Consider the following 10,046-nt stretch of genomic DNA (forward strand, 5'->3'; position numbering starts at 1 on the left):
GGGAATCGAACCCAGGCTCTCCTTGCTGTGAGGCGACAGCGCTACCCACCACACCACCGTGCCGCCCTGACTAATAACTTATGTTTTAAAAATCTTAAATCTTATCATGGGAGTTTTAGGAACTCTCATGGCTTTTTTGCTTTATAACTTATAATTTTCCAACCTCTCTTAATCCCATAAAATCAAGCTGGCTGTTTTATAAGTGATTTATAAGTGAACCTTTATTTATGAGTGAATTCCACTGCAAATGAAACAAAGGCCTCACTGTAAGATTGCAGGTAAAAACTTCTCTCTAATGTTGCAGATCGCTGGATCTTTAGAGAGTCTTCAGCTGCACCTCACCCGTGCCTTTGGAGCTGTGATGGTAGGTGACAGCTTTGCGTCGTTCTCTACCCAGAGCCAGCTGGATTCAACCGAGGCATCTGTCTTCAGCAGCCGCACTGTGGTAATTAACATCCTCACAAACATACAGCTTTTAATGTTCTTTCTGCAGAATGTCGGTGGTTCTTACACCTGAACCAGCACTGAAATCATAGAGGAACTACCAGCTTAAGGGTCACTTATTTTAGAGGAATTCTAGCTTTATGAACACTAATTCAATGAACAATTAATTCTGTGAATCCCTTAAACTGCAAGTTTCATCTGTATATTAATTTCATTGGAGGTAACAATAATTTATAGTAGTGTATATTCATAAACGTATCTAATTAACCACTGCCCCACCTGTTTTTCCCACTTTGTTCTATAATACTTTATACTAACAATGTTTGCTATCTGGTTTCCACCAGAGCAGGATGGGTTCCACTTCTGAGTCTTGGTTCCTCTCAAGGTTTCTTCCTCTTCTAGGGAGTTTTTCCTTGCCACTGTCGCCACTGGCTTGCTCATGGGGGCTTGGACCCGGATTTTCTCTTTTCTTTTTTCTCTGTAATACAGATTGTTCTGTGAAGCTGCTTTATGACAACACCTGCTGTAAAAAGCGCTATAATAAATTTTGCTATCGACAAATAAATCAATAAAGTGTACATCACTCTGCAAAGACAGAGACCACCCTTCACTTATTAATTTCTAGTCTTAACAATAAGTGCAAGTTATAGATTTTTGAGGAGATTAGAGATAATATAATCTGCTTGCATTAATGATAAGAACTTCAAAGGAAAATAAGTGACAAAGAGTTTCCATAAAAGTAGTTCAAAAAACTTGCTTAACCCTTTATATAGTTAGGGCCCTCCGGCAGGACCAAAGTTTTATTACTTTATTACAGTCTTTTATAACTTCAGAACTGCTCAGCCAGTTTGCATTGAAGTCCCTGTAGTTACTGAATAATAAGCCTTTTATGGTATAAGACTGGGATTTTAATGGAAAGTTAAAGAAACAAAGGAAATGAGGTGTCTAACAACCATGCAAGACCTGGTAGACCAACACGCTGTCCCTATCAGATAAACAGGGAGAGGAGAAAATCAAGCTCCAACCTGTCTTCAGATAAAAAAATCCACAGGGCTTTCAGTTCATCCTTCCTCTGTGAGAAGACGACTCAGCATCATGGAAGGTGTTGGAGATTTATTTGGATCACAAGAACCCAAAAATGCGACCAACATCTTAGAAGGTGTGAACAAATTAAATTTGGTCTTTTGTGCCAAAAGCAAGTCTCCTGTAATAAAGATAAACAGTGGACACACTAAATACTGAAAACTGTTCTATTATATTTAATTGTTGAGGCTTCTGTGTAATTTTCTGTTAAATATATGTTTTCTGCATCCTGTGGTACAAGAAAATAAACAACTTTGACTTATTGGCCATTTTGACAAGAAATTAAATAAAGGGAGGGATTTCTGCACATGCACACGCACACACACACACACACACACACACACACACACACACACACACACACACACACACACACACACACACACACACACATGCACACGCACACACACACACACACACACACACACACACACACACACACACATGCACACATGCACACGCACACACACACACACACACACACACACACACACACACACACACACACACACACACCTTCTAAGACGCTTCTGACATCGGGCGGAAGTCAGGATACACCCTGGACAGGTCACCAGTCCATGACATGGCAGGATTTCTGCACAGTGCTCTAATAATAATAATAATAATAATAATAAATGGTAACACTTTATTTAGAGTGGTCTTTTGTAGATGATTAATAAACTCTTTATCAGTTACACATCAACCACATATCAGTGAGGTATCAGTAGTGAAGCATCTGAACACTGTGAACTGAATATCTTGCAGATTTTCTGTTGATACATTACTAACGTTAAGTAGATTAACACATTAAGTGTTAATGTGTTACTTCCACTACGCAGAACCTCACTTTACCAACCTCACCCAACACCTAATCCTAACGCTATACCTGGCTCTCATCTAACCCTAACCTTAACCTCAACACAAAAGCTAATCCTAATCCTAGCCCTCATATGCTTTTGATGTGTTACCGAGTCTGTTGAGTGTTTGCTTGATTTTAAAGAACCCCTCAAAATAAAGTGTCACCATAATAATAATTTTATTTATTAAGCATACAGAAAACTGGAACTCAAAGTTCTCAAAGTATATTTGAATAAAACAGTAAACACCGTTAAAAAAAACAGTGGCAAAAAAGTCAAATATGATGTTTTTCTTAATAAAAGTGAGAAGTTAATATTTTAAAAGATTTCCAAAGAGCCTTAAATCTTATAACTGAATAAAAAGGCTGGAGGTTAATCGATTAATGGCCAGATAAACTGACCAATACCTTCCTTCAACTCTACAGGGAACCGGCTGACAATTTGGACCAGCACAGGAGTCTCATTTGGCCTGGTTATGGCTGTTTTGTGGGCTGGAAATTCTATTCTGGGCTATCTTGCTTCTAAAGAGGACCACACAGTAGCTTCTGCAGAGGAGATCTACAAACAGGCTTTGCAGAGGAAAGAGAGAGCACAGCTATTACATCAAAGTTCGACACAAAGAAGAGCTTAGAGACTTTAATATACCAGCCAGGACGAAATGCAGCAGCAACACTTATGCTAACTCTCAGCACACTACACAACAGGCACTATAGTGGGAGAAACTTTTATTCTAATTAACACCTACATCTACTTTTCTGAGAAGCTGTTAATGAACATATGCACCCAAACTAAAGTGATATAGCAGGTAATGCATGTAACATGTAGAGCAGCATAAGCTGGCTTCTTGTCATACATTAGGCTGACAACCATCCAAAGCTGTTTAATATGATCTTTCTATGTTGACTAGAGGTCTCGAACTCAAATGACCTGGGGACACCAGACAGATGGTCTTCTCCATTAGGGAGGTCTATTGAAAAAATAAGGGAAAAAGTGTTCCAACTACATAACATACATTTTATGTACATTCAGTTGTTAATGTGCAAATTAATAAGGTTTTTTTATCACCACAAAACACAACAGCTACTATTGCAAGTATTCATAATAGAATCAATATTAATGTTAATAATAATCAATGGATAGGGCAAGATGGAGGCAGATGATCTGCTGTGGCGACCCCTAAAGGGAGCAGCCCAAAGACAAAGAAGAAGATGGACTGAGGGGCGAATGGTATGCATTGTGTGAACATATTATCAAACTCTGTTGTGTCAAAATCATACTTAGCCTAACATTTCAGCACATCTGCAAACCTAGTTGGATTAAGTGGTGATGATGATTTTGACACTATAGTCTGACATCATATGACTTAGTAATGACAGTTGAGCTTTACTTGGTTGCTTCTCCTGGATGCACACTCAGTCTGTGAAATATATAAACCTGCTGTGAAAGTGTGAAAGCACAACTTTATTTATAATCAGGCACTTCCTATTGCATTTAAAAGATTATGCACCCAAGTTAAAAATGGACTTTTGTAAAAATGCTAATATGATGAAACAGAACTGGGCTTAACGGTATTCTCGTAATTTTCACACGGTTAACATAAACGACACAGCCATGCATAATGAACAGAAGACACCTGCTTTCACAGCTGTCTGTGTGCAGCTTCTTTCATTCACACCTGTTATGTCAATCTGGTCTTTTTACACGGACACATCACTCATTTGTTTTAAAACTGCAGGACCTCGTCCTCAGAAGCACATTTTCTCATCATGTACCCACAGAAGTGGATTTCATGAACCCTATATGAGATGCTTTTTGGCCCTCTGGCTTTTTAAGATTCAGTATTCGTGTGACTATTTAGATGAGTCACCTCTCGCCCTTTGACAGTTTCACCCATGATCTCATCCACACCACTGACTCAGGGGCTTCTAGGCATTTGTTCCAATTATCACACTGCTTCTTATTTTTTCATTGCATGCAAAAGTTCTGCTGCATATTAAACTCATATACTGTATACAGTGTTTAAAAACCCAGCATTGTTGCTTCTCCAACTGCTGTGCCAGGAACAGTCCACCACCCAAATAATGCTGTATCTGGTCAGCAGTGATCCTAAGATGGCCCCTTTACATTGATGGATGGAGTAGAGAGTGCAGTAACTGCATACCTACAAAGTGCATTCATGTAGGTGTTTTCGATAAAGTGGCCACTGAGTGTTTCAAATAAACCGCCAACGTATTTTATTACTACACAGCTTTTGGCTTGTAGGCCAAAAGTCTCGTCACTTCTTTCTGTGTGTGTGTGTGTGTGTGTGTGGATGTATATGTGTGTATTTGTGTGTTCTTGTAGTGCTATACTTGTGAGGACCCCATGGCCTCACTATGATGGGATTATATGAAATTTTTGCACAAGTGAGAACATTTTGTCTATGGATGTCCTCATATGTATAGCAAGACAAACATATGTGTGTGTGTGTGTGTGTGTGTGTGTGTGTGTGTGTGTGTGTGTGTTTATATGTGTGTTTTAAAAATATTGTCTCAAAACTACAATCCCAATTCCAATGAAGTTGGGACATTGTGTAGAACATAAATAAAAACAGAATATGATGATTTGCAAATACCTATATTCAATTGAATACACTACAAAGACAAGATATTTAATGTTCATACGGATAAACTTTATTGTTTTTTGCAAATATTCACTCATTTTGAATTTGATGCCTGCAACACATTCCAAAGAAGTTGGGACAGGGGCGTGTTTACCACTGTGTTACATCACCTTTCCTTTTATGAACACTCAATAAGCGTTTGGGAACTGAGGACACTAATTGTTGAAGCTTTGTAGGTGGAATTCTTTCCCATTCTTGCTTGATGTACAACTTCAGTTGCTCAACAGTCCGGGGTCTCCGTTGTCGTATTTTGTGCTTCATAATGCGCAACACATTTTCAATGGGAGACAGGTCTGGACTGCAGGCAGGCCAGTCTAGTACCCGCACTCTTTTACTACGAAGCCACGCTGTTGTAACACGTGCAGAATGTGGCTTGGCATCGTCTTGCTGAAATAAGCAGGACGTCCCTGAAAAAGACGTTGCTTGGATGGCAGCATATGTTGCTCCAAAAGCTGTATGTACCTTTCAGCATTAATGGTGCCTTCACAGATGTGCAAGTTACCCCTGCCCTGGGCACTAACACACCCCCACACCATCAGAGATGCTGGCTTTTGAACTTTGCGCTGAAAACAATCCAGACAGTCCTTTTCCTCTTTAGCCTGGAGGACACGACGTCTATGATGGGCCCAGAGAAGCTGGCGGTGTTTCTGGGTGTTGTTGATATATGGCTTTCGCTTTGCGAAAAGTGTTCCTGAGCGCATGTGGTAATATCTGTTACAGAATCATGTCGGTTTTTAATGCAGTGCCTCCTGAGGGGTCGAAGGTCACGGGCATTCAGTGTTGGTTTTCTGCCTTGCTGCTTACTTGCAGAGATTTCTCCAGATTCTCTGAATCTTTTGATGATATTATGGACTGTAGATGATGAAATCCCTAAATTCCTTGCAATTGCACATTGAGAAACATTGTTCTTAAACTGTTGGACCATTTGCTCACGCAGTTGTTCACAGAGTGGTGAACCTCGCCCCATCCTTGCTTGTGAACGACTGAGCCTTTCAGGGACGCTCCCTTTATACTCAATCATGACACTCACCTGTTTCCAATTAACCTGTTGACCTGTGGAATGTTCCAAACAGGTGTTTTAGAGCATTCCTTAACTTTCCCGGTCTTTTGTTGTCCCTATCCCAACTTCTTTGGAACGTGTTGCAGGCATCAAATTCAAAATGAGTGAATATTAGTGAACAAAAAACAATAAAGTTTATCTGTTTGAACATTAAATATCTTGTCTTTGTAGTGTATTCAATTGAATATAGGTTGGAAAGGATTTGCAAATCAACGTATTCTGTTTTTATTTATGTTTTACACAATGTCTCAACTTCATTGGAATTGGGGTTGTATCATAAAACAAAATCTTAGGCATGAGGAAATGTATTTGTAACCTTAGCCATGCAATAACTTTCTCTGATCTAGCTTTCAGAAGCATTAAACTCTTTGGACGTCTGGTTCCTATCACCACCACTCTGAACAATTCTGGCTCAACACCTTTCTCTAGAACGAAGCATTTCACATTCAGCATTCAGAAAGATACTGTTTACATCTGAACAAGGCATGTAACAACACAACATGCTGTACCATAATATGACTAGCATGTAAGCCTGTGGCTAGTGTGTTAGCTTCCAGCTAACATTACTATATGGCTTATACTTTCTGTATAATTAAGGCAAAAAATATAAACATTCAGAGCAGTTTGTTGTGAATTTGTTTGTCTGTTCTGGAGAAACCAAGTCAGAATTGTTCACAGTGGTGGTGATGGGAACCAGACATCTGAAGAATTGAATGGCCCTAAAAGCTCCCTCACACAGTTACTGCATGAAATGGATATGACTTTCCTGATGTCTGAGTCATTTACAATAGATTACAAAAGGTTTTGGCTTAAAACATATTTATGAAGTCCATTCATGACAGACAGGTACATGAAGGGTGCTGTAAGGCCAAATAGTCCTCACAGAAAACTTATGTTTTCAGATTTACCAGCATTTTACCATTTTCAACACAAAAACTCAGTGTAGTTTGGTTCACTGGTGGTTTTAGATATTAAATAAACCAGCTGTGTTTCTGTTGTAGACATTGTGACCCCTGGTTCCTGTCACCACCATTGTCAAGACGGTTTCATTACAGTGAATCATTCCACATCAAACCACTCTGAATGACTTTGTTTACATCTCAACCACTGATTGGTGCAGAAACCTGTGTCAGTAGTTACCACTAGATGGCTCTAGTTATTCAGTATTTGATTCCATTGGTTGCCATGAAAGATGGACAGAAGCAGACTTGATGAGTCACTGTCTTACAATATTAAAAATATGTTGTGTTATTAAAATTAATAAGCTGAAGTGAATATTTTATGCAGAGAAATTTGTGTCACTCTTGAAATCATACATTCCATCTTAAAATACACTTAGAATCTTAGAATACATGGAAAATACAAGCAGTAACAAAACTTGTAAAACAACTAAATTACTTATTCTGAAACACACAGGTGTACACACATGCGCGCACACACACACACACACACACACACACACACACACACACACACACACACACACACACACACACACACACACACACACACACAAACACACACACAAACACACACACACGCACACACACACACACACCACATCCAAAGCACACCTGCAGGTTCAGCTCAGCTCCCCTGCGTAATGCAGGCTTGGAAACGTGCTCTAACACAAACCAATCCAAGGTTATGCATTCCTGGGCAGCTGCAGTGAATGCAGACACTGTTAATGCATTAGCTGAAGCCCTGATTCACACATTTCACCAGTGTATATGACCTCTGGGCAGTGCTGGACATTCTGGGTGTCTCTCCTCACTTCCCTTCCTTCGTCTGAGGCCATTGTTCTCAGCCCAAATCCCCCCGGCTGCCCCAACCTGCCTGATTTGTATTTGAGGTATAGTGTCCACATTCCACGCCAAAGAAACCATGAATGCCTGCAGTGCCCTCAACAACGAGACTGCTGCTTCATACAGAAATGCTTTGCAGTATTTTTTGGCATTCATTCAAACTGCAGTTTTATTGTTTAGCCATTATTATTCTGTAGTTACTACAAATGATTTAATAACTACTATGTATGTGCTAATATGTATGTTATGTAGTAATGAGTGAGGTGAGAGTGAGGAATTGAAGTGGAGGCTCATTCATAGGCTCCTGCAGTTTTACTCTCTGGGTTGTAAAGTAATTTTGTGTGTAACTGCTTTACATACATTACATGTATTTATTTCTTTGCATTTTCTGTAATTCACTACGGATTAGAGCATCATATCATACACTACATGGACAAAAGTTTTGGGACACCCCTCCTAATTATCGAGTTCAGGTGTTTCAGCACATAGGCTTGCAGTCTCACTACAATAACACTGGCAGTAGAATGGGTCATACCAATGAACTCTAAGTGACTTTAAATGCACAATGCCACCTCTGCAAGCCAGTTTGTGAAGTTTCTGTCCTGCTAGATCTGCCCTGGACAACTGTAAGTGCTTTTATTGTGAAATGGAAGCACCTGGGAGCAACAACAGCTTGGCCACAAAGCGGTAGACCATGCAAGCTCACAGAGTCAGATTAATGTCCAGCACTAGCTACCTGAGGGCACATCTCAAAAAATGCACCCAAGTGCATCTGACTAAGTTCCTCTTCAAATTCATGCTCAACCTGATTAATCATGGTTGTGGGTGCATGCATTCATGAGGCACTGAAACAATGGAAATCTGAAAAATGAAGATTTACACCTTTCTTGAACCTTTTTTACTTTCCGTAGTTGCAGTACTGTTTGGTGCTGATTTTTTTACAGTGCATGCATGCTGCTGGGGACTGGTGTCCTGTAAAATTATTTACGGGGCTGAAGTCGTTTCTCATTCGCCAGCTTCTTGTTCAACTTTTCCTGTTCCACCTTAAATGGTGCTTGATTGGCCAAAACGTAACTTGTCAGTTTCTTGATGCAGATTAAATGTATCAGGAAACCAGTTGGAGTTATTATAAATGCAGATAAACCTGTTCATCTCCATATCATCGATGTTCATCTTAAATCTTTCTCTTTCTTTGTTCATTAGCTACTAGCTAGGCATAATTTTGTGTACGTTGCTACGGTGACCAGCAGTCTGTGTGCCAACCTTCAGGATTAAAGGGTCAATTAGCAGTTTAACATTAACTCCAACATTTAATTTTGTTAAAACTGTGTTGAACGATCAGCAGAGCTTTATTTTAGTGTAAAGGATGATTCTTTTATTTTCACCTGAAAATCTAACTCTGCTGTGGAGCCGCCACAGGACAGTAAAAGAGTTATTTCACCACAGAAAGTATCACAACCTACTAATATCAGAAAAAAACATAGATATAGATGTAAAATTGACAACTTGAAAATCCTTTTTGGCCCATATTTAACTGAAAATGGTGCAAAGACAATGTTCAGTCATAGTTTGGGAACTGATCACACCAACTGTTGTTGAATTTCTTTCCCATTCTTGCTTGATATAACACTTTAGCTGCTCAGCACTCAGGGGTCTTGTATACTTTGCTTCATGATGCGCCACATTTTCAGTGGGAGACTGAAAGTGCAGGCAGGCCAGTCTAGCAGCTGCACTCTCCTATTACCAAGCCATGTGTAGAATGCGGCTTGGCATTGTTTTGCTGAAAAGAGCAAGGGCATCCCTTAAATTTAGGATAAGAGTATATTTACAAAAATCAATAAAGTTATAATCTCTTCTTTGTGTTATTTAATACCTTAATACAATTAAATACCTGTAAAGCACAGTTACAAATCAGTGTTTTTATTTGCACTTCACACACTGTCCTAAATTTTTTGGAATTGGGTTTATGTCAGTTGTCATAAAAGGCTTATGAAGGTGTAACCTTATGAACACTGCCCTACAGTAAATTTGGACCTACTTTGTACATCCAGTGCTAAAAACTAAAGATACCATACTGGGTCTGTTTGTGTTTGTGGAAAGGAGTGAACAAACATTTGATTTTTAGGGCCCCATTT

The sequence above is a fragment of the Pygocentrus nattereri genome, chromosome 28 (assembly GCF_015220715.1).
Source record: "Pygocentrus nattereri isolate fPygNat1 chromosome 28, fPygNat1.pri, whole genome shotgun sequence".
Lineage (NCBI taxonomy): Eukaryota > Metazoa > Chordata > Actinopteri > Characiformes > Serrasalmidae > Pygocentrus > Pygocentrus nattereri.